Genomic DNA, 25,000 nt, shown 5'->3' with positions numbered 1-25,000 from the left:
CTTTTTACCGTTGCAGCTCCCCATGTCCGAACTGGGGATTTCTGGGTAGGGGCTTCGGGTGCGCATTACATTTTTGCCCAAGCGTCCAGTGGGGTTTCTGGTGCGCTCCGAAGTGGGGTTATTGGAGCGCATCAAAGGTGCGCAATGCTGGTGCGAACCCGGGAGCGCTCCGATGTGTGCTCCAAGGTGCGGCGTGCACGAAGTCCGAGCCCGGTTTGCCCCGGGTGCGCACCTCGCGTGCACCTTCGCCGGGGTGAGCACCTTGGTGTGCAGACCTTGGTTGGGTTGCGCGCCCTGGTGCGCACCAAGGAGCGCTCTGAAGTGTGCTCCAAGGTGCGGCGTGCACGAAGTCGGAGCCCGGTTTGCCCCGGGTGTGCACCTCGGGTGCGCACCTCGCGTGCACCTTCGCTGCGGTGGGCACCTTGGCTGGGTTGCGCGCCTTGGTGGGCACCATGCAGTGCACGAAGTCGGAGCCCGGATTGCCCCGGGCGCGCACCTCCGCCAGGGTGGGCACCTTGGTGCGCACAACTTGCCTGGGCTGCGCACCAGGAAGGGCTCAAGATGGCACCCGCGTTCCGTTTTTTTCACTATCTTTCAGAACGGAAATTTTAAAATCTCGTTTTTTTTTGCCTTTTCTGGAAATTAGTGAAGGCAGCGCATCAAAGGTGCGCAACGCTGGTGCGAACCTGGGAGCGCTCCGATGTGTGCTCCAAGGTGCGGCGTGCACGAAGTCGGACCCCGGTTTGCCCCGGGTGCGCACCTCGCGTGCACCTTGGTGCGCACACCTTGGCTGGGTTGCGCGCCCTGGTGGGCACCATGGTGCGCACCAAGGAGCGCTCCGAAGTGTGCTCCAAGGTGCGGCGTGCACGAAGTCGGAGCCCGGTTTGCCCCGGGTGCGCACCTCGCGTGCACCTTCGCCGCGGTGGGCACCATGGCGTGCACGAAGTCGGAGCCCGGTTTGCCCCGGGTGCGCACCTCGCGTGCACCTTCGCCGGGGTGGGCACCTTGGTGTGCAGACCTTGGCTGGGTTGCGCGCCCTGGTGGGCACCATGGTGCGCACCAAGGAGCGCTCCGAAGTGTGCTCCAAGGTGCGGCCTGCACGAAGTCGGAGCCCGGTTTGCCCCGGGTGTGCACCTCGGGTGGGCACCTTGGTGCGCATGCCTTGCCTGGGCTGCGCACCAGGGCGGGCTCAAGATGGCACCCGCGTTCCTTTTTTTTCACTATCTTTCAAAACGGAAATTTTAAAATCTCATTTTTTTTTGCCTTTTTCTGGAAATTAGTGAAGGCAGCGCATCAAAGGTGCGCACCTCGCTGCCCACCACGGTGCGCAACGCCGGTGGGCACCCGGGAGTGCTTCGAAGTGTGCTCCAAGGTGCTGCGTGCACGTTGTCGGAGCCCGGTTTGCCCCGGGTGCGCACCTCGCGTGCACCTTCGTCGGGGTGGGCACCTTGGCTGGGTTTGCCCCGGCTGCGCTCCGAAGCGGGGTTATTGGAGCGCCGCCTCTTTTTTTGTCGGAGCGTTTGGTGGGGTTTCTCGCATTGGCTCTTCCGAGGCCCGGTTGCCACCCTGGCGCGCACGAAGTCGGAAGTAGGGTTAATTGCCCGGGTGCGCACCTTTGCCAGGGTGGGCACCTTACCTGGGCTGCGCACCAGGGCGGGCTCAAGATGGCACGCGCGTTCCGTTTTTTTCACTATCTTTCAAAACGGAAATTTTAAAATCTCCTTTTTTTTTTGCCTTTTCTGGAAATTAGTGAAGGCAGCGCATCAAAGGTGCGCACCTCGCTGCCCACCTTGGTGTGCTCTGAGGTGCGCACCCGGGAGCGCTACGAAGTGTGCTCCAAGGTGCGGCGTGCACGTTGTCGGAGCCCGGTTTGCCCCGGGTGCGCACCTCGCCTGCACCTTGGCCGGGGTGGGCACCTTGGCTGGGTTTGCCCAGGGTGCGCTCCGAAGCGGGGTTACTGGAGCGCCCCCTCTTTTTTTGTCAGAGCGTTTGGTGGGGTTTCTCGCATTGGCTCTTCCCAGGCCCGGTTGTTGGGTGCGCTCCCACCCTGGCGCGCGCGAAGTTGGAAGTTGGGTTAATTGCCCGGGCGCGCACCTTCGCCAGGGTGGGCACCTTGGTGCGCACACCTTGGCTGGGCTGCGCACCAGGGCGGGCTCAAGATGGCACCAGCATTCCCTTTTTCTCACTATCTTTCAAAACGGAAATTTTAAAATCTCGTTTTTTTTTTGCCTTTTATGGAAATTAGTGAAGGCATCGCATCAAAGGTGCGCACCTCGCTGCCCACCTTGGTGTGCTCCGAGGTGCCCACCACGGTGCGCAACGCCGGTGCGAACCCGGGAGCGCCCCGATGTGTGCTCCAAGGTGCGGCGTGCACGAAGTCGGACCCCGGTTTGCCCCGGGTGCGCACCTCGCGTGCACCTTGGTGCGCACACCTTGGCTGGGTTGCGCGGCCTGGTGGGCACCATGGTGCGCACCAAGGAGCGCTCCGAAGTGTGCTCCAAGGTGCGGCGTGCACGAAGTCGGAGCCCGGTTTGCCCCGGGTACGCACCTCGCGTGCACCTTCGCCGGGGTGGGCACCTCGGCTGGGTTGCGCGCCCTGGTGCGCACCAAGGAGCGCTCCGAAGTGTGCTCCAAGGTGCGGCGTGCACGAAGTCGGAGCCCGGTTTGCCCCGGGTGCGCACCTTCGCCGCGGTGCGCACCATGGCGTGCACGAAGTCGGAGCCCGGTTTGCCCCGGGTGCGCACCTCGCGTGCACCTTCGGCGGGGTTGCGCGCCCTGGTGGGCACCATGGTGCGCACCAAGGAGCGCTCCGAAGTGTGCTCCAAGGTGCGGCGTGCACGAAGTCGGAGCCCGGTTTGCCCCGGGTGCGCACCTCGCGTGCACCTTCGGCGGGGTTGCGCGCCCTGGTGGGCACCATGGTGCGCACCAAGGAGCGCTCCGAAGTGTGCTCCAAGGTGCGGCGTGCACGAAGTCGGAGCCCGGTTTGCCCCGGGTGCGCACCTCGCGTGCACCTTCGCCGCGGTGGGCACCATGGCGTGCACGAAGTCGGAGCCCGGTTTGCCCCGGGTGCGCACCTCGCGTGCACCTTCGCCGGGGTGGGCACCTCGGCTGGGTTGCGCGCCCTGGTGCGCACCAAGGAGCGCTCCGAAGTGTGCTCCAAGGTGCGGCGTGCACGAAGTCGGAGCCCGGTTTGCCCCGGGTGCGCACCTCGCGTGCACCTTCGCCAGGGTGGGCACCTCGGTGCGCACACCTTCTCAATGTTTTCTTGCCTTTTCTGGAAATTGGTGAAGGCAGCGCATCAAAGGTGCGCACCTCGGTGTGCTCCGAGGTGCGAACCCGAGAGCGCTCCGAGGTGCCCACGAAGTCGAAAGTCGGGTTAATTGCATTGTTTTCCCCGGGTGCGCTCCGAGGTGCGCAACATCGGCGCGCACCAAGGAGGGCTCCGAAGTGTGCTCCAAGGTGCGCACGATGGCGTGCACCTCTGGTGCGCACGATTCGGAGCTCGGTTTGACCGGGGTGCGCACACCTTGGCTGGGTTGCGCACCTTTTGTGCGCTCCAAGGTGCGCACGAAGTCGGAGCTCGGTTTGCCCCGGGTGCGCACCTTCGCCAGGGTGCGCACCTTGATGCGCACGCCTTGGCTGGGCTGCGCACCTTGGTGGGCGCCATGGTGCGCACCTTTCGTGCGCTCCAAGGTGCGCACGAAGTCGGAGCTCGGTTTGCCCCGGGTGCGCACCTTGGTGGGCGCCATGGTGCACTCCGAGGTGCCCAAGATTGGTGCGCACCAAGGAGCGCTCCGAAGTGCGCTCCAAGGTGCGCGCGAAGTCGAAAGTTGGGTTAATTGTCCGGTTTGCCTCGGGTGCGCACCTTGCGTGCACCTTCGCCAGGGTGGGCGCCTTGGTGCGCACACCTTGGCTGGGCTGCGCACACCTTGGCACCCGCGTTTCCTTCATTTTAAATTTTTTTTTTTTACAATCTCTCAAGTGGGAAATTCTATAATCTCAACTTTTTTTGCCTTTTCAGGAAACTTTTGAATGGAGCGCATCATTGGTGCGCTCCGAAGTGTGCTCCAAAGCTCTCTCCAGCTGCGTGCACCTGCCCCGGCCGCGCACCCGGCCCCGCCCAGCTTCGCTCACCTGTCCCGGGCGTCTGGTGCGGAACCTTAGAGTAAGAAACATCACCGTGCACCTTGGCCAACGTGCGCGACTCGACCGAGCGCGCACTGGCCGAGGTGCACACCGATTTCACCTGGGTGCGCGCGCAGCACCTCGGGCGCACCGGGGTGCGCGCACAACGCCCGGGTTGCACCGTGGCCTGTGTGCTCGGGGCGCCTCGGGTGCGCGCTCGGTGTCGCCCCCGCGCGCGCGGTAGTGCGGGCAGCGCACCCCGGCCCGGCCCGGCCCCGACGAGAACGCAAACGGGCAAAAGGTTTATTCAAATAGCATTGCGACGCCCGGCGAAAAACTAAAAAAGGGTGCAACACCGGGACTTCCCGGGAGGTCACCCATCCCAGTACTACTCCGGCCCAAGCGCGCTTAACTGCGGAGTTCTGATGGGATCCGGTGCACTAACGCTGGTATGATCGCACCCGTTATGAGCTTGTCGCAGTGTGTACTTAGCAAACCGCGACCCACGTGCGAATCCACCCCGGCCACCCACCCCCGTCGAGGTGCACACCCTCCCTCGCGAAGTGCGCCCCGTTCGCCAAGTGTGAGCCCTGCCCGGGTGCGCGCACCTTGCTAGGGCGTCGGGTGTGCACCCGGCCCGGCCTACGTGCGTGCACCTGGAGGGGGCGTCGTGTGCGTGCAGTGTCCCGTCTGCAACGCGGTGCCCACACACCACCTCGGGCGCAACGACCTGCGCTCACATGTGGGCCGAGTGCACCTTGGTGCATGTTCGGGGCGCCTCGGGTGCACGCTCGATCTTGCCCCGGTGCACCAAGGCGCTCGGTTTGCCCCGGGTGCGCACTTGGTGCAAGGTGGGCACCCAAAATAGGGATCAAGCACCAAAACACAAGTTTCGGGATGCAAAATGGGACCCAAGGACCACAAATGCGTTCCAAGACCCATGATGGGTCCACGAGAACAAAAATGTGTTCCGAGACTTAATAAACAAATATTGGGTTTTAGGAGAAGAAACATGCTCTGATGCCCAAAACGAGAATCGACCCCGAAAAGGCCACAGGCCAAAAGTGGGATGCGAGACAAAAAAAAATGGGACCCGAGGACCAAAATTGGGTTCCCAGGTCGAAGACAGGGCAACCGGACAAGAAACGACCTCTAAGGCTCGAAATGAGTCCCGGCGACTAAAACTTGACAAGAAGCACCCATCAGGCACCCAACTCGACACCCATGGGATGCCGACCCACCCGGGCTTCCACCTAGCACACCTTGGCACCCACCCACCCTCGCACCCAACCTCGCACCCAACTTAGCACCTTTGAACCCACATTGGCACTCACCCTGACCCTGGCACCTTGGAACCCACATTGGCACTCACCTTGACCCTGGCACCCACCTTTGCACTCACCTTGGGACCCACCCTGGCTCCCACCTCGGCACCCACCCAGACACCCACCTTGGTTCCTTGGCACCCACCTTGGATCCTTGGCACCCACCCCGACACCCACCTTGGCACGCAACTTGGCTACTTGCCACCCATCTTGGCTCCTTGACGCCCACCCCGACAACCACCCCGTGACCTACCCTGGCTAGGGTTGGTGCACACCCACCCTGGTGCCCACCTTGGCACCCACCCTATGACCCACCTTGGCACGCACCTTAGTACCCACCCCGTTACCCACCCTAGGACCCACCCCGTGACCCACCTTGGCCAGGGTGGGTGCCTTGGTGCGCACAACTTGCCTGGGCTGCACACCAGGGCGGGCTCAAGATGGCACCCGCGTTCCGTTTTTTTCACTATCTTTCAAAACGGAAATTTTAAAATCTCATTTTTTTCTTTTTTTTGCCTTTTCTGGAAATTAGTGAAGGCAGCGCATCAAAGGTGCGCAATGCTGGTGCGAACCCGGGAGCGCTCCGATGTGTGCTCCAAGGTGCGGCGTGCACGAAGTCCGAGCCCGGTTTGCCCCGGGTGCGCACCTCGCGTGCACCTTCGCCGGGGTGAGCACCTTGGCTGGGTTGCGCGCCCTGGTGCGTACCAAGGAGCGCTCTGAAGTGTGCTCCAAGGTGCGGCGTGCACGAAGTCGGAGCCCGGTTTGCCCCGGGTGTGCACCTCGGGTGCGCACCTCGCGTGCACCTTCGCTGCGGTGGGCACCTTGGCTGGGTTGCGCGCCTTGGTGGGCACCATGCAGTGCACGAAGTCGGAGCCCGGTTTGCCCCGGGCGCGCACCTCCGCCAGGGTGGGCACCTTGGTGCGCACAACTTGCCTGGGCTGCGCACCAGGAAGGGCTCAAGATGGCACCCGCGTTCCGTTTTTTTCACTATCTTTCAGAACGGAAATTTTAAAATATCGTTTTTTTTTGCCTTTTCTGGAAATTAGTGAAGGCAGCGCATCAAAGGTGCGCAACGCTGGTGCGAACCTGGGAGCGCTCCGATGTGTGCTCCAAGGTGCGGCGTGCACAAAGTCGGAGCCCGGTTTGCCCCGGGTGCGCCCTGGTGGGCACCATGGTGCGCACCAAGGAGCGCTCCGAAGTGTGCTCCAAGGTGCGGCCTGCACGAAGTCGGAGCCCGGTTTGCCCCGGGTGTGCACCTCGGGTGGGCACCTTGGTGCGCATGCCTTGCCTGGGCTGCGCACCAGGGCGGGCTCAAGATGGCACCCGCGTTCCTTTTTTTTCACTATCTTTCAAAACGGAAATTTTAAAATCTCATTTTTTTTTGCCTTTTTCTGGAAATTAGTGAAGGCAGCGCATCAAAGGTGCGCACCTCGCTGCCCACCACGGTGCGCAACGCCGGTGGGCACCCGGGAGTGCTTCGAAGTGTGCTCCAAGGTGTTGCGTGCACGTTGTCGGAGCCCGGTTTGCCCCGGGTGCGCACCTCGCGTGCACCTTCGTCGGGGTGGGCACCTTGGCTTGGTTTGCCCCGGCTGCGCTCCGAAGCGGGGTTATTGGAGCGCCGCCTCTTTTTTTGTCGGAGCGTTTGGTGGGGTTTCTCGCATTGGCTCTTCCGAGGCCCGGTTGCCACCCTGGCGCGCACGAAGTCGGAAGTAGGGTTAATTGCCCGGGTGCGCACCTTTGCCAGGGTGGCACCTTACCTGGGCTGCGCACCAGGGCGGGCTCAAGATGGCACGCGCGTTCCGTTTTTTTCACTATCTTTCAAAACGGAAATTTTAAAATCTCCTTTTTTTTTTGCCTTTTCTGGAAATTAGTGAAGGCAGCGCATCAAAGGTGCGCACCTCGCTGCCCACCTTGGTGTGCTCTGAGGTGCGCACCCGGGAGCGCTACGAAGTGTGCTCCAAGGTGCGGCGTGCACGTTGTCGGAGCCCGGTTTGCCCCGGGTGCGCACCTCGCCTGCACCTTGGCCGGGGTGGGCACCTTGGCTGGGTTTGCCCAGGGTGCGCTCCGAAGCGGGGTTACTGGAGCGCCCCCTCTTTTTTTGTCAGAGAGTTTGGTGGGGTTTCTCGCATTGGCTCTTCCCAGGCCCGGTTGTTGGGTGCGCTCCCACCCTGGCGCGCGCGAAGTTGGAAGTTGGGTTAATTGCCCGGGCGCGCACCTTCGCCAGGGTGGGCACCTTGGTGCGCAAACCTTGGCTGGGCTGCGCACCAGGGCGGGCTCAAGATGGCACCAGCATTCCCTTTTTCTCACTATCTTTCAAAACGGAAATTTTAAAATCTCGTTTTTTTTTTGCCTTTTATGGAAATTAGTGAAGGCATCGCATCAAAGGTGCGCACCTCGCTGCCCACCTTGGTGTGCTCCGAGGTGCCCACCACGGTGCGCAACGCCGGTGCGAACCCGGGAGCGCCCCGATGTGTGCTCCAAGGTGCGGCGTGCACGAAGTCGGACCCCGGTTTGCCCCGGGTGCGCACCTCGCGTGCACCTTGGTGCGCACACCTTGGCTGGGTTGCGCGGCCTGGTGGGCACCATGGTGCGCACCAAGGAGCGCTCCGAAGTGTGCTCCAAGGTGCGGCGTGCACGAAGTCGGAGCCCGGTTTGCCCCGGGTGCGCACCTTCGCCGCGGTGGGCACCATGGCGTGCACGAAGTCGGAGCCCGGTTTGCCCCGGGTGCGCACCTCGCGTGCACCTTCGCCGGGGTGGGCACCTCGGCTGGGTTGCGCGCCCTGGTGCGCACCAAGGAGCGCTCTGAAGTGTGCTCCAAGGTGCGGCGTGCACGAAGTCGGAGCCCGGTTTGCCCCGGGTGTGCACCTCGCGTGCACCTTCGCTGCGGTGGGCACCTTGGCTGGGTTGCGCGCCTTGGTGGGCACCATGCAGTGCACGAAGTCGGAGCCCGGTTTGCCCCGGGCGCGCACCTCCGCCAGGGTGGGCACCTTGGTGCGCACAACTTGCCTGGGCTGCGCACCAGGAAGGGCTCAAGATGGCACCCGCGTTCCGTTTTTTTCACTATCTTTCAGAACGGAAATTTTAAAATATCATTTTTTTTTGCCTTTTCTGGAAATTAGTGAAGGCAGCGCATCAAAGGTGCGCAACGCTGGTGCGAACCTGGGAGCGCTCCGATGTGTGCTCCAAGGTGCGGCGTGCACGAAGTCGGACCCCGGTTTGCCCCGGGTGCGCACCTCGCGTGCACCTTGGTGCGCACACCTTGGCTGGGTTGCGCGCCCTGGTGGGCACCATGGTGCGCACCAAGGAGCGCTCCGAAGTGTGCTCCAAGGTGCGGCCTGCACGAAGTCGGAGCCCGGTTTGCCCCGGGTGTGCACCTCGGGTGGGCACCTTGGTGCGCATGCCTTGCCTGGGCTGCGCACCAGGGCGGGCTCAAGATGGCACCCGCGTTCCTTTTTTTTCACTATCTTTCAAAACGGAAATTTTAAAATCTCATTTTTTTTTGCCTTTTTCTGGAAATTAGTGAAGGCAGCGCATCAAAGGTGCGCACCTCGCTGCCCACCACGGTGCGCAACGCCGGTGGGCACCCGGGAGTGCTTCGAAGTGTGCTCCAAGGTGCTGCGTGCACGTTGTCGGAGCCCGGTTTGCCCCGGGTGCGCACCTCGCGTGCACCTTCGTCGGGGTGGGCACCTTGGCTGGGTTTGCCCCGGCTGCGCTCCGAAGCGGGGTTATTGGAGCGCCGCCTCTTTTTTTGTCGGAGCGTTTGGTGGGGTTTCTCGCATTGGCTCTTCCGAGGCCCGGTTGCCACCCTGGCGCGCACGAAGTCGGAAGTAGGGTTAATTGCCCGGGTGCGCACCTTTGCCAGGGTGGGCACCTTACCTGGGCTGCGCACCAGGGCGGGCTCAAGATGGCACGCGCGTTCCGTTTTTTTCACTATCTTTCAAAACGGAAATTTTAAAATCTCCTTTTTTTTTTGCCTTTTCTGGAAATTAGTGAAGGCAGCGCATCAAAGGTGCGCACCTCGCTGCCCACCTTGGTGTGCTCTGAGGTGCGCACCCGGGAGCGCTACGAAGTGTGCTCCAAGGTGCGGCGTGCACGTTGTCGGAGCCCGGTTTGCCCCGGGTGCGCACCTCGCCTGCACCTTGGCCGGGGTGGGCACCTTGGCTGGGTTTGCCCAGGGTGCGCTCCGAAGCGGGGTTACTGGAGCGCCCCCTCTTTTTTTGTCAGAGCGTTTGGTGGGGTTTCTCGCATTGGCTCTTCCCAGGCCCGGTTGTTGGGTGCGCTCCCACCCTGGCGCGCGCGAAGTTGGAAGTTGGGTTAATTGCCCGGGCGCGCACCTTCGCCAGGGTGGGCACCTTGGTGCGCACACCTTGGCTGGGCTGCGCACCAGGGCGGGCTCAAGATGGCACCAGCATTCCCTTTTTCTCACTATCTTTCAAAACGGAAATTTTAAAATCTCGTTTTTTTTTTGCCTTTTATGGAAATTAGTGAAGGCATCGCATCAAAGGTGCGCACCTCGCTGCCCACCTTGGTGTGCTCCGAGGTGCCCACCACGGTGCGCAACGCCGGTGCGAACCCGGGAGCGCCCCGATGTGTGCTCCAAGGTGCGGCGTGCACGAAGTCGGACCCCGGTTTGCCCCGGGTGCGCACCTCGCGTGCACCTTGGTGCGCACACCTTGGCTGGGTTGCGCGGCCTGGTGGGCACCATGGTGCGCACCAAGGAGCGCTCCGAAGTGTGCTCCAAGGTGCGGCGTGCACGAAGTCGGAGCCCGGTTTGCCCCGGGTACGCACCTCGCGTGCACCTTCGCCGGGGTGGGCACCTCGGCTGGGTTGCGCGCCCTGGTGCGCACCAAGGAGCGCTCCGAAGTGTGCTCCAAGGTGCGGCGTGCACGAAGTCGGAGCCCGGTTTGCCCCGGGTGCGCACCTTCGCCGCGGTGCGCACCATGGCGTGCACGAAGTCGGAGCCCGGTTTGCCCCGGGTGCGCACCTCGCGTGCACCTTCGGCGGGGTTGCGCGCCCTGGTGGGCACCATGGTGCGCACCAAGGAGCGCTCCGAAGTGTGCTCCAAGGTGCGGCGTGCACGAAGTCGGAGCCCGGTTTGCCCCGGGTGCGCACCTCGCGTGCACCTTCGGCGGGGTTGCGCGCCCTGGTGGGCACCATGGTGCGCACCAAGGAGCGCTCCGAAGTGTGCTCCAAGGTGCGGCGTGCACGAAGTCGGAGCCCGGTTTGCCCCGGGTGCGCACCTCGCGTGCACCTTCGCCGCGGTGGGCACCATGGCGTGCACGAAGTCGGAGCCCGGTTTGCCCCGGGTGCGCACCTCGCGTGCACCTTCGCCGGGGTGGGCACCTCGGCTGGGTTGCGCGCCCTGGTGCGCACCAAGGAGCGCTCCGAAGTGTGCTCCAAGGTGCGGCGTGCACGAAGTCGGAGCCCGGTTTGCCCCGGGTGCGCACCTCGCGTGCACCTTCGCCAGGGTGGGCACCTCGGTGCGCACACCTTCTCAATGTTTTCTTGCCTTTTCTGGAAATTGGTGAAGGCAGCGCATCAAAGGTGCGCACCTCGGTGTGCTCCGAGGTGCGAACCCGAGAGCGCTCCGAGGTGCCCACGAAGTCGAAAGTCGGGTTAATTGCATTGTTTTCCCCGGGTGCGCTCCGAGGTGCGCAACATCGGCGCGCACCAAGGAGGGCTCCGAAGTGTGCTCCAAGGTGCGCACGATGGCGTGCACCTCTGGTGCGCACGATTCGGAGCTCGGTTTGACCGGGGTGCGCACACCTTGGCTGGGTTGCGCACCTTTTGTGCGCTCCAAGGTGCGCACGAAGTCGGAGCTCGGTTTGCCCCGGGTGCGCACCTTCGCCAGGGTGCGCACCTTGATGCGCACGCCTTGGCTGGGCTGCGCACCTTGGTGGGCGCCATGGTGCGCACCTTTCGTGCGCTCCAAGGTGCGCACGAAGTCGGAGCTCGGTTTGCCCCGGGTGCGCACCTTGGTGGGCGCCATGGTGCACTCCGAGGTGCCCAAGATTGGTGCGCACCAAGGAGCGCTCCGAAGTGCGCTCCAAGGTGCGCGCGAAGTCGAAAGTTGGGTTAATTGTCCGGTTTGCCTCGGGTGCGCACCTTGCGTGCACCTTCGCCAGGGTGGGCGCCTTGGTGCGCACACCTTGGCTGGGCTGCGCACACCTTGGCACCCGCGTTTCCTTCATTTTAAATTTTTTTTTTTTACAATCTCTCAAGTGGGAAATTCTATAATCTCAACTTTTTTTGCCTTTTCAGGAAACTTTTGAATGGAGCGCATCATTGGTGCGCTCCGAAGTGTGCTCCAAAGCTCTCTCCAGCTGCGTGCACCTGCCCCGGCCGCGCACCCGGCCCCGCCCAGCTTCGCTCACCTGTCCCGGGCGTCTGGTGCGGAACCTTAGAGTAAGAAACATCACCGTGCACCTTGGCCAACGTGCGCGACTCGACCGAGCGCGCACTGGCCGAGGTGCACACCGATTTCACCTGGGTGCGCGCGCAGCACCTCGGGCGCACCGGGGTGCGCGCACAACGCCCGGGTTGCACCGTGGCCTGTGTGCTCGGGGCGCCTCGGGTGCGCGCTCGGTGTCGCCCCCGCGCGCGCGGTAGTGCGGGCAGCGCACCCCGGCCCGGCCCGGCCCCGACGAGAACGCAAACGGGCAAAAGGTTTATTCAAATAGCATTGCGACGCCCGGCGAAAAACTAAAAAAGGGTGCAACACCGGGACTTCCCGGGAGGTCACCCATCCCAGTACTACTCCGGCCCAAGCGCGCTTAACTGCGGAGTTCTGATGGGATCCGGTGCACTAACGCTGGTATGATCGCACCCGTTATGAGCTTGTCGCAGTGTGTACTTAGCAAACCGCGACCCACGTGCGAATCCACCCCGGCCACCCACCCCCGTCGAGGTGCACACCCTCCCTCGCGAAGTGCGCCCCGTTCGCCAAGTGTGAGCCCTGCCCGGGTGCGCGCACCTTGCTAGGGCGTCGGGTGTGCACCCGGCCCGGCCTACGTGCGTGCACCTGGAGGGGGCGTCGTGTGCGTGCAGTGTCCCGTCTGCAACGCGGTGCCCACACACCACCTCGGGCGCAACGACCTGCGCTCACATGTGGGCCGAGTGCACCTTGGTGCATGTTCGGGGCGCCTCGGGTGCACGCTCGATCTTGCCCCGGTGCACCAAGGCGCTCGGTTTGCCCCGGGTGCGCACTTGGTGCAAGGTGGGCACCCAAAATAGGGATCAAGCACCAAAACACAAGTTTCGGGATGCAAAATGGGACCCAAGGACCACAAATGCGTTCCAAGACCCATGATGGGTCCACGAGAACAAAAATGTGTTCCGAGACTTAATAAACAAATATTGGGTTTTAGGAGAAGAAACATGCTCTGATGCCCAAAACGAGAATCGACCCCGAAAAGGCCACAGGCCAAAAGTGGGATGCGAGACAAAAAAAAATGGGACCCGAGGACCAAAATTGGGTTCCCAGGTCGAAGACAGGGCAACCGGACAAGAAACGACCTCTAAGGCTCGAAATGAGTCCCGACGACTAAAACTTGACAAGAAGCACCCATCAGGCACCCAACTCGACACCCATGGGATGCCGACCCACCCGGGCTTCCACCTAGCACACCTTGGCACCCACCCACCCTCGCACCCAACCTCGCACCCAACTTAGCACCTTTGAACCCACATTGGCACTCACCCTGACCCTGGCACCTTGGAACCCACATTGGCACTCACCTTGACCCTGGCACCCACCTTTGCACTCACCTTGGGACCCACCCTGGCTCCCACCTCGGCACCCACCCAGACACCCACCTTGGTTCCTTGGCACCCACCTTGGATCCTTGGCACCCACCCCGACACCCACCTTGGCACGCAACTTGGCTACTTGCCACCCACCTTGGCTCCTTGACGCCCACCCCGACAACCACCCCGTGACCTACCCTGGCTAGGGTTGGTGCACACCCACCCTGGTGCCCACCTTGGCACCCACCCTATGACCCACCTTGGCACGCACCTTAGTACCCACCCCGTTACCCACCCTAGGACCCACCCCGTGACCCACCTTGGCCAGGGTGGGTGCACCCACCCTGGTGCCCACCTTGGCACCCACCCATCCTAGCACCCAGCCTGTGACCGGGCTTGGAACCCAACCTTGCACCCGCACCCGTCTTGGCCAGTGTGGGTGCGCACCCATCCTGGCACCCACGTTGTGACACACCCTTTAACCCACGCACCCTAGCACCCACGTTGGCACCCACCTTGGAACCCAACCTAGCAACTTGGCACCCACCCCGTGACCCACCTTGGCATCCACCATAGCAGTCGCCGACTTGGCACCCACCTCGGCACCCACCTTGACACTTGTGGACCCACCTTGCCACTCACCCTAGCATCGACCCATCCTAGCACCCACCCTGGCACCTTTGCACCCTAGCACTCACCCATCCTAGCACCTAACCTGTGACCCACCTTGACACTCACCCTCGCACCCACCTTGGAACCCAACCTAGCACCCACCCACCCTGACACCAACCCTAGCACCTACCCACCCTTGCACCCACCCTGTGACCCATCTTGGCACCCACCCATCCTACCACTCAACCTATCACCCACCTTCTCACCCACCTTGGCATCCACCTTAGCACCCACCCACACTGGCACCTTGGCACCCACCTCGGGCAAGGTGGGTGCACACCCACCCTGGCACCCAATTTAGAACCCACCGAGCATGTTACCCACCTTGGCACCCACATTGCAGCCCACCCTAGTACCCACCCTATGACCCACATTGGCATCCACACCCTAGCACCCAGGCACCTCGACACCCGCCTTGACACCCACCCTAGCACTGAACCTGTGACCCACCTTGGAACTCACCCTAGAACCCACCCACCCTGTGAACCACCTTGGCATCCACCTTAGCACCCACCCACCTTGGCACCCACTCTAGCACTCACCCATCCTAACACCCAACTTGTTACCCACCTTGGCACCCGCCCTCGCGTCCACCTTGAAACCCACCCTAGCACCCACCCACGCAGGAGCCCACCTTGGCACCCAACCTAACACCCACGCATCCTGGCACCCAACTTGTGACCCACCTTGGAACCCACCCTAGTACCCACCTTTGAACCCACTATATCACCAACCCACCTTGGCACCCACCCTATGACCCTCTTTGGAATCCACCCTAGCACGCACCCACCCTGGCACCCACCATGGAGCGCACCCTAGCACCCACCCACCTCGGCACGCACCTCAACACCCACCTTGGTGTGCGCACTGCGCCAACCTCTCAAAGACCCTATGTGGTGCGCTCCAAAGTGTACACCTTTGGTGCGCTCCAAGGTGCGCACCTTTGGTGCACACCGAGGTGCACACCAAAGTGTGCACCGAGGTGAGCACCAAAGTGCACTCCAGGGTGCACACCAAGGCGTGCACCTTTGGTGCGGTCAATGCAAACGAATTCGGAAGTTGGGGTCGATGTCCTAATCGCTGCTGCAGACTACACGTATGAGAATCGGACAAATAGCTTTATATAGGGGAGGTGTTGCGTTTGATGGGTCGACTCCCCTGGTTGTGTGCACTGCACCAACTTCAAAGACCCTGTCTTGTTTAAGAAGTCAAAAGTTGGGGTGGATGTCCTAATCATTGCTGCAGTCTACGCATGTATGAGAATCAGACAAATAGCTTATATAGGGGAGGTGTTGCATTCGGTGGGTTGACTCCCCTGGTTGTGCGCACTGCGCCAACCTCAAAGACCCCGCATAGCAGAAGAAGTCGGAAGTCGGATTTTGGTGAGCACCAAGGCGTGCACCTTTGGTGCGGTCAACGCAGACGAATTCAGAAGTTGGGGTGGATGTCCTAATCGTTGTTGCAGGCTACACATGTATGAGAATCAGACAAATAGCTTATATAGGGGAGGTGTTGGGTTTGATGGGTCAACTCCCTTGGTTGTGCGCATTACGCCAATCTCAAAGACCTTGTTTTCGTTAAGAAGTCAAAAGTTGGGGTCAATGTCCTAATGGCTCCTGCAGGCTACACATGTATGAGAATCGGACAAATAGCTTATATAGGGGAGGTGTTGGGTTTGATGGGTCGACTCCCCTGGTTGTGCGCATTACGTCAACCTCAAAGACCTTGTTTTCGTTAAGAAGTCAAAAGTTGGGGTCGATGTCCTAATTGCTCCTGTAGACTACACATGTATGAGAATCAGACAAATAGCTTATATAGGGGAGGTGTTGGGTTTGATGGGTTGACTCCCCTAGTTGTTCGCATTACACCAACCTCAAAGACCTTGTTTTCGTTTAGAAGCCGAAAGTTGGGGTCGATGTCCTAATTGCTCCTGCAGGCTACGCATGTATGAGAATCAGACAAATAGCTTATATAGGGGAGGTGTTGGGTTTGATGGGTCGACTCCCCTGGTTGTGCGCATTGCGCCAACCTCAAAGACCCTGCATTGCGGATGAAGTCGAAAGTCAGAGTTTGGTGTGCTACAAGGTGTGGTCGAAGGTGCTCACCTAGGTGTGCACCTTTGGAGCACAGGAAAAGTGCCCTCCAAAAGTGCGCACCTTTGGAGTGCACAAAAGTGCCCTCCAAAAGTGCGCACCTTTGGAGCGCAGAAAAGTGCCCTCCAAAAAGTGCCCTCCAAAAGTGCGCACCTTTGGAGCGCAGAAAAGTGCCCTCCAAAAAGTGCCCTCCAAAAGTGCGCACCTTTGGAGCGCAGAAAAGTGCCCTCCAAAAAGTGCCCTCCAAAAGTGCGCACCTTTGGAGCGCAGAAAAGTGCCCTCCAAAAAGTGCCCTCCAAAAGTGCGCACCTTTGGAGCGCAGAAAAGTGCCCTCCAAAAGTGCGCACCTTTGGAGCGCAGAAAAGTGCCCTCCAAAAAGTGCCCTCCAAAAGTGCGCACCTTTGGAGCGCAGAAAAGTGCCCTCCAAAAAGTGCCCTCCAAAAGTGCGCACCTTTGGAGCGCAGAAAAGTGCCCTCCAAAAAGTGCCCTCCAAAAGTGCGCACCTTTGGAGCGCAGAAAAGTGCCCTCCAAAAAGTGCCCTCCAAAAGTGCGCACCTTTGGAGCGCAGAAAAGTGCCCTCCAAAAAGTGCCCTCCAAAAGTGCGCACCTTTGGAGCGCAGAAAAGTGCCCTCCAAAAAGTGCCCTCCAAAAGTGCGCACCTTTGGAGCGCAGAAAAGTGCCCTCCAAAAGTGCGCACCTTTGGAGCGCACAAAAGTGCCCTCCAAAAGTGCGCACTTTTGGTGCGCACCAAGGCGCTGGTTCGGTCGTTGCAGGCGAGTTCGGAAGTTGGGGTCGATGTCCTGAGCGGAGGTGCAAACTACACAGGTGTCGGAATCGGACAAATAGCTTATATAGGGGAGGTGTATGCTTCGATGGGTCGACTCCCCAGGTTGAGCGCACCGCGCCAACCTCAAAGACCCTACGGTATGGATGAAGTCGGAAGTTGGGTCCGATGACCGATTCGATTAGTAGGTATGCTCATGAGGTCGGAATTTGGGTCCGATGACCTGCCATGTGCAGGAAGGCGAATGTTGACACTGTGCGTTGCAAGGTGCACACCAAGGCGCTGGTGCGGTCTTTTTAGTCGAGTTCGGAAGTTGGGGTCGATGTCCTGATCGGAGGTGCAAGCTACACAGGTGTGGGAATCGGACAAATAGCTTATATAGGGGAGGTGTATGCTTCGTTGGGTCGACTCCCCGGGTTGAGCGCACCGCGCCAACCTCAAAGACCCTACGGTATGGATGAAGTCGGAAGTTGGGTCCGATGACCGATTCGATATGTAGGCATACTCGCGAGGTCGGAATTTGGGTCCGATGACCTGCCACGTGCAGGAAGGCGAATGTTGGCACTGTGCGTTGCAAGGTGCGCACCAAGGCGCTGGTTCGGTCGTTGGAGGCGAGTTCGGAAGTTGGGGTCGATGTCTTGATCGGAGGTGCAAACTACACAGGTGTGGGAATCGGACAAATAGCTTATATAGGGGAGGTGTATGCTTCGTTGGGTCGACTCCCCGGGTTGAGCGCACCGCGCCAACCTCAAAGACCCTACGGTATGGATGAAGTCGGAAGTTGGGTCCGATGACCGATTCGATATGTAGGCATACTCGCGAGGTCGGAATTTGGGTCCGATGACCTGCCATGTGCAGGAAGGCGAATGTTGGGACTGTGCGTCGCAAGGTGCGCACCAAGGCGCTGGTGCCGTCGTTGCAGTCGAGTTCGGAAGTTGGGGTCGATGTCCTGGTCAGAGGTGCAAACTACACAGGTGTGGGAATCGGACAAATAGCTTATATAGGGGAGGTGTATGCTTCGATGGGTCGACTCCCTGGGTTGAGCGCACCGCGCCAACCTCAAAGACCCTACAGTATGGATGAAGTCGGAAGTTGGGTCCGATGACCGATTCGATACGTAGGCATATTGGCGAGGTCTGAATTTGTGTCCGATGACCTGCCATGCGCAGGAAGGCGGAATTTGGGTCCGATGACCGAGTTGATGGCGTGCCATGCGCAGAAAGGCGGAATTTGGGTCCGATGACCGAGTTGATGTTGATGGCCCGCCATGCACAGGAAGGCGGAATTTGGGTCCGATGACCGATTTGAAGGCGTGCCATACGCAAAAAGGCGGAGTTTGGGTCCGATGACCGAGTTGATATTGATGGCCCGCCATGCGCAGGAAGGCGGAATTTGGGTCCGATGACCTGACATACGCATGGAGTCCGACTCGGGGGCCGATGTTCGATTCGATGACTTGCATTGTGGGTAAAGTCGGAAGTTGTGGTCTTTGACCCGATTCGATGACCAGACTTCGGCTGCTTGAGAATCGGACAAATAACTTATATAGGGGAGGTAGTGTTCTCGAGCATCCTCCCCCCGTGCCCGTTTATGTCGATTGATGCTGGTGCTCGACTGGTTGGAGCGCTCGGATGCAAAAATCTTGCACCAGGATTTATCGATTGTGATGGACACGGCAAGTCTCCTGATTGCTATGCAGGAGCTCATCGTGAATCTCTATGCGGCCTTGGTATGGACTCGACCTGCGGAATGGTTCGGCAATGGTAGTCGCTCCAACACGTCCTTGCAATGGCCACAGAGGTGATTCGACTAGAGCTCCAGTCTAGCTTTTGGGTTGCTTGGCGGACTGGTATAGCCGCGATCGAGTTCCGGCCATGAACGTTTTAGATAGCTCTTGGGCTTTCTGGGACGGAAGTCGGAAGTTTGGGCTGTTGTCCGATTTGATGACCATTCTTCGGATGTGTGAGAATCGGACAAATAACTTATATAGGGGACTGTGTTGTCTCACGCAGCCCCCTCCGTGCCCCTCTATCTCGACCGATGTTGGTGCTTGAAAGGGTTGGGATCGCTCGGATTTATAAACGTGCACCACCATTTGTCGAGTGTGAGGGACGCGGCAGGTCTCCTAAATGCTATGCGGGCGCTCTCTGAGAATCTCTATCCGGCCTCGACACAGACTAGTCTTGCTGAATGGTTTGGCACTGGTAGTCGATCCAACACGTCGTTGTTGTGGCCGCCTAGGCGATTCGATTCGAGCCCCCGTCTAGCTTTTGGGTTGCTTGGCGGATTTTGCCCTATCCGCAAGTGAGCTCGGTCCCTAAACGTTCGAGAAACCCGATTGCTATGCGCCGACTCTCTTTCTTGCGAGCCTCCATCTAGCTTTTGGGTCTCTACGGAACGGAAGTCGGAATCTGGGACCGTTGTTTGATTCGACGAGGCAGACTACGGTTGTGCGAGAATCGGACAAATAACTTATATAGGGGAGGTGTTGACTGGAGCATTCTCCCCCGTGCCCCTCTAACTCGACCAATGCTGGCGCTCGAACGGTGGTAGCGCTCGGATTTTCATTGAGCGCCAGCATTGGTCGATTTAGAGGGGCATGCGAGATTCCCGAATGCTATGCGAGGGCTCTAACGGAAATGTCTATTGGTTTCGGTATGGATGCAATTGCGAGTGGTTCGGCAAAGGTAGTCGTTCCGATGCGTCCATGTCGTGGCCAAATCGATAATTCGATTTGAGCCCTCGTATAGCATTTGGGTCTCTCGATGTGATTCCGCATTCCAGTCCCTTTGGGCACTGCTTGAGCCGCATCCCAGGGGGTTCCCTTCCCAATAATCTGCCTCGCAACCCGATTGCTATGCGGTGAGGCTCCTCGGCCGCCTCGGAACTATCTGTGTATCAGACGCATCGCGGGATAAGGGGTTGGCAACGGTAGTCGCCCCAAGCGCGTCCGATGCTTGGACCATTCCGAGGCGGCCCTGAAGCCTCTTCCGTCTAGCCGTTGGGTCCTTCTCGCCGCATCCCTCGCCTCGCACCCCGATTGCTATGCGGTGAGGCTCCTCGGCCGCCTCGGAACTATCTGTGTATCGGACGCGTCGCGGGATAAGGGGTTGTCACTGGTAGTCGCCCCAAGCGCGTCCGATGCTTGGACCATTCCGAGGCGGCCCTGAAGCCTCTTCCGTCTAGCCGTTGGGTCCTTCTCGCCGCATCCCTCGCCTTGCACCCCGATTGCTATGCGGTGAGGCTCCTCGGCCGCCTCGGAACTATCTGTGTATCGGACGCGTCGCGGGATAAGGGGTTGTCACTGGTAGTCGCCCCAAGCGCGTCCGATGCTTGGACCATTCCGAGGCGGCCCTGAAGCCTCTTCCGTCTAGCCGTTGGGTCCTTCTCGCCGCATCCCTCGCCTCGCACCCCGATTGCTATGCGGTGAGGCTCCTCGGCCGCCTCGGAACTATCTGTGTATCGGACGCGTCGCGGGATAAGGGGTTGTCATTGGTAGTCGCCCCAAGCGCGTCCGATGCTTGGACCATTCCGAGGCGGCCCTGAAGCCTCTTCCGTCTAGCCGTTGGGTCCTTCTCGCCGCATCCCTCGCCTCGCACCCCGATTGCTATGCGGTGAGGCTCCTCGGCCGCCTCGGAACTATCTGTGTATCGGACGCGTCGCGGGATAAGGGGTTGTCACTGGTAGTCGCCCCAAGCGCGTCCGATGCTTGGACCATTCCGAGGCGGCCCTGAAGCCTCTTCCGTCTAGCCGTTGGGTCCTTCTCGCCGCATCCCTCGCCTCGCACCCCGATTGCTATGCGGTGAGGCTCCTCGGCCGCCTCGGAACTATCTGTGTATCGGACGCGTCGCGGGATAAGGGGTTGTCACTGGTAGTCGCCCCAAGCGCGTTCGATGCTTGGACCATTCCGAGGCGGCCCTGAAGCCTCTTCCGTCTAGCCGTTGGGTCCTTCTCGCCGCATCCCTCGCCTCGCACCCCGATTGCTATGCGGTGAGGCTCCTCGGCCGCCTTGGAACTATCTGTGTATCGGACGCGTCGCGGGATAAGGGGTTGTCACTGGTAGTCGCCCCAAGCGCGTCCGATGCTTGGACCATTCCGAGGCGGACCCGAAGCCTCTTCCGTCTAGCCGTTGGGTCCTTCTCGCCGCATCCTTCGCCTCGCACCCCGATTGCTATGCGGTGAGGCTCCTCGGCCGCCTCGGAACTATCTGTGTATCGGACGCGTCGCGGGATAAGGGGTTGTCACTGGTAGTCGCCCCAAGCGCGTCCGATGCTTGGACCATTCCGAGGCGGACCCGAAGCCTCTTCCGTCTAGCCGTTGGGTCCTTCTCGCCGCATCCCTCGCCTCGCACCCCGATTGCTATGCGGTGAGGCTCCTCGGCCGCCTTGGAACTATCTGTGTATCGGACGCGTCGCGGGATAAGGGGTTGTCACTGGTAGTCGCCCCAAGCGCGTCCGATGCTTGGACCATTCCGAGGCGGACCCGAAGCCTCTTCCGTCTAGCCGTTGGGTCCTTCTCGCCGCATCCCTCGCCTCGCACCCCGATTGCTATGCGGTGAGGCTCCTCGGCCGCCTTGGAACTATCTGTGTATCGGACGCGTCGCGGGATAAGGGGTTGTCACTGGTAGTCGCCCCAAGCGCGTCCGATGCTTGGACCATTCCGAGGCGGACCCGAAGCCTCTTCCGTCTAGCCGTTGGGTCCTTCTCGCCGCATCCCTCGCCTCGCACCCCGATTGCTATGCGGTGAGGCTCCTCGGCCGCCTTGGAACTATCTGTGTATCGGACGCGTCGCGGGATAAGGGGTTGTCACTGGTAGTCGCCCCAAGCGCGTCCGATGCTTGGACCATTCCGAGGCGGCCCCGAAGCCTCTTCCGTGTAGCCGTTGGGTCCTTCTCGCCGCATCCCTCGCCTCGCACCCCGATTGCTATGCGGTGAGGCTCCTCGGCCGCCTCGGAACTATCTGTGTATCGGACGCGTCGCGGGATAAGGGGTTGTCACTGGTAGTCGCCCCAAGCGCGTCCGATGCTTGGACCATTCCGAGGCGGCCCCGAAGCCTCTTCCGTGTAGCCGTTGGGTCCTTCTCGCCGCATCCCTCGCCTCGCACCCCGATTGCTATGCGGTGAGGCTCCTCGGCCGCCTTGGAACTATCTGTGTATCGGACGCGTCGCGGGATAAGGGGTTGTCACTGGTAGTCGCCCCAAGCGCGTCCGATGCTTGGACCATTCCGAGGCGGACCTGAAGCCTCTTCCCTCTAGCCGTTGGGGCTTTCTCGCCGCATCCCTCGCCTCGCACCCTGATTGCTATGCTGTGAGGCTCCTCGGCCGCCTTGGAACTATCTGTGTATCGGACGCATCGCGGGATAAGGGGTTGGCAGTGGTAGTCGCCCCAAGCGCATCCGATGCTTGGACCATTCCGAGGCGGCCCTGCAGCCTCTTCCGTCTAGCCGTTGGGGCCATCTCGCCGCATCCCCCACCTCGCACCACGATTGCTATGCGGTGAGGCTCCTTGGCCGCCTCGGAACTATCTGTGTATCGGACGCATCGCGGGATAAGGGGTTGTCACTGGTAGTCGCCCCAAGCGCGTCCGATGCTTGGACTATTCCGAGGCGGCCCTGCAGCCTCTTCCGTCTAGCCGTTGGGGCCATCTCGCTGCATCCCCCACCTCCTCGGCCGCCTCGGAACTATCTGTGTATCGGACGCATCGCGGGATAAGGGGTTGGCAGTGGTAGTCGCCCCAAGCGCGTCCGATGCTTGGACTATTCCGAGGCAGCCCTGCAGCCTCTTCCGTCTAGCCTTTGGGGCCATCTCGCCGCATCCCTCGCCTCGCACCCCGATTGCTATGCGGTGAGGCTCCTCGGCCGCCTGGGAACTATCTTCGTATCGGACGCATCGCGGGATAAGGGGTTGTCACTGGTAGTCGCCCCAAGCGCGTCCGATGCTTGGACTATTCCGAGGCGGCCCTGTGGCCTCTTCCGTCTAGCCGTTGGGGCCATCTCGCCGCATCCCCCACCTCGCACCCCGATTGCTATGCGGTGAGGCTCTTCGGCCGCCTTGGAACTATCTTCGTATCGGACGCATCGCGGGATAAGGGGTTGTCACTGGTAGTGGCCCCAAGCGCGTCCGATGCTTGGACTATTCCGAGGCGGCCCTGCAGCCTCTTCCGTCTAGCCGTTGGGGCCATCTCGCCGCATCCCCCACCTCGCACCCCGATTGCTATGCGGTGAGGCTCCTCGGCCGCCTTGGAACTATCTTCGTATCGGACGCATCGCGGGATAAGGGGTTGTCACTGGTAGTCGCCCCAAGCGCGTCCGATGCTTGGACTATTCCGACGCGGCCCTGTGGCCTCTTCCGTCTAGCCGTTGGGGCCATCTCGCCGCATCCCCCACCTCGCACCCCGATTGCTATGCGGTGAGGCTCCTCGGCCGCCTTGGAACCATCTTCGTATCGGACGCATCGCGGGATAGGGGGCTGTCACTGGTAGTCGCCCCAAGCGTGTCCGATGCTTGGACCATTCCTAGGCGGCCCTGAAGCCTCTTCTGTCTAGCCGTTGGGGCCTTCCCGCCCCATCCCTCGCCTCGCACCCCCGATTGCTATGCGGTGAGGCTCCTCGGCCGCCTTGGAACCATCTGTGTATCGGACGCATCGCGGGATAAGGGGTTGGCACTGGCAGTCGCCCCAAGCGCGTCCGATGCTTGGACCATTCCGAGGTGGCCCTGAAGCCTCTTCCGTCTAGCCGTTGGGGCCTTCCCGCCCCATCCCTCGCCTCGCACCCCGATTGATATGCGGTGAGGCTCCTCGGCCGCCTTGGAACTATCTGTGTATCGGACGCATCGCGGGATAAGGGGTTGGCACTGGTAGTCGTCCCAATCGCATCCGATGCTTGGACCATTCCGAGGCGGCCCTGCAGCCTCTTCCGTTTAGCCGTCGGGGCCTTCCCGCCGCATCCCTCGCCTCGCATCCCGATTCCTATGCGGTGAGTCTTCTCGGCCGCCGCGGAACTATACCTGTTATTGCTACTGCATCCTTCGGCTGGTAACCTCCTCTGCCGCCTTGGAACGTTCTCTTTGTCGGACGCGTCGCGGGATAAGGGGTTGGCACTGGTAGTCGCCCCAAGCGCGCCCGATGCATAGACCGCTCCGAGTCGACCTTGCTTTCAGCCTCTCACATGCATAGACCTCTCTGAGTCGACCCTGCAGCCTCTCACGTTTAGCCTTTGGAATCTCGCCTCACAACATGATTGCTATCCTTGATGCATCCCTTGCCTCGAGCCCTGATTGCTTTCTTGGCTGCATCCCTCCTCTCCTCACAGCCCGGTTGTCATCACTGCTTCATCCGTCGCTTCATGCATTCTGGCTGCTGGGCCCTTCCCACCGCACACCTCGATTGCTATCTCTTCTGCATCACACACCCCGATTGCTATCTCTGCTACATCCCTCGGCTCTCACTTCTGCATCCTTCGCCTCACACCTCGATTGCTATCAATGCTGCATCCGTAACCTCACACCCCGATTGCTATGCGGGGAGGCTCCTTGGCCGCCTTGGAAATTTCTGTGTGTCGGACGCACCGCGGGATAAGGGGTTGGCACTGGTAGTCGCCCCAAGTGCGCCCGATTCTTAGACCGCTTCGAGGTGACCTCGTAGCCTCTTTCGTCCAGGCTTCCTGCCTTCAACGCCCTTTTTACACCTCGATTGCTATGCGCGGGCTCGTTGGCGTCTATCACCTCTCTGCGAAGAGTGGCACGATGATTGTTGGGGTAAATCGTAGCAGTCCGATCTCTGGCCTTGGGCCATTGTGAGGGCTGATCGATTTCCTGTGCGCATCTCGTGTTCGCCCAGTAACAGACTCGACGACTTGTAATCGGTCTTGTTCCCGATTGTTCCTGGAGGTAGTCTTCGGAACTCTTGGATTTGACCTGTCACTCGAACTGTCCTCTTCCGAGGATGCTTGTGTGTGTGTGCTTGTGCCATTTCCTTGGCGGTATTAACGAGATATTAAAGAGCGGAGTGAGCGCCTCGCCCAGCTATGTTTGGGGCTCTCACTCCCTTACCCGGTGTGCGACCGCTTTGCACGTAGGTTGCGGAGCATCGCGACTCTTTCGATGTTTGGCGGTTGTCTTCCGGTGATGCGTTGGTCCCGAAGTGCACGTTACTAGCATTTCTGCCATTGTTCTCGATCTTTGGCACGTTCCTTCGTTGCAATTGGATATATATCTCCGTTTATACGCGCAGGCTTCTCCCGCCTATTCAGCGCTGTCCC

General features: G+C 60.7%; 2 non-coding genes across 2 annotated transcripts; both read right to left on the bottom strand.

Moving 5' to 3' along the window:
* Positions 1–4,469: 4,469 nt before the first annotated feature.
* LOC131868537 (5S ribosomal RNA) lies at positions 4,470–4,588 on the bottom strand. The gene has a single exon (XR_009366987.1). It is a non-coding gene; the product is annotated as a 5S ribosomal RNA (ribosomal RNA).
* Positions 4,589–12,159: 7,571 nt separating this feature from the next.
* On the bottom strand, positions 12,160–12,278 carry LOC131868536 (5S ribosomal RNA). Its single transcript, XR_009366986.1, has one exon. It is a non-coding gene; the product is annotated as a 5S ribosomal RNA (ribosomal RNA).
* Between the last annotated feature and the right edge of the window lie 12,722 nt (positions 12,279–25,000).

The sequence above is a fragment of the Cryptomeria japonica genome, unplaced genomic scaffold, assembly GCF_030272615.1.
Source record: "Cryptomeria japonica unplaced genomic scaffold, Sugi_1.0 HiC_scaffold_209, whole genome shotgun sequence".
Taxonomy (NCBI): Eukaryota; Viridiplantae; Streptophyta; class Pinopsida; order Cupressales; family Cupressaceae; genus Cryptomeria; species Cryptomeria japonica.
Note: the sequence above shows the minus strand (reverse complement) of the source record. Positions and strands in the feature narration are given on the sequence as shown.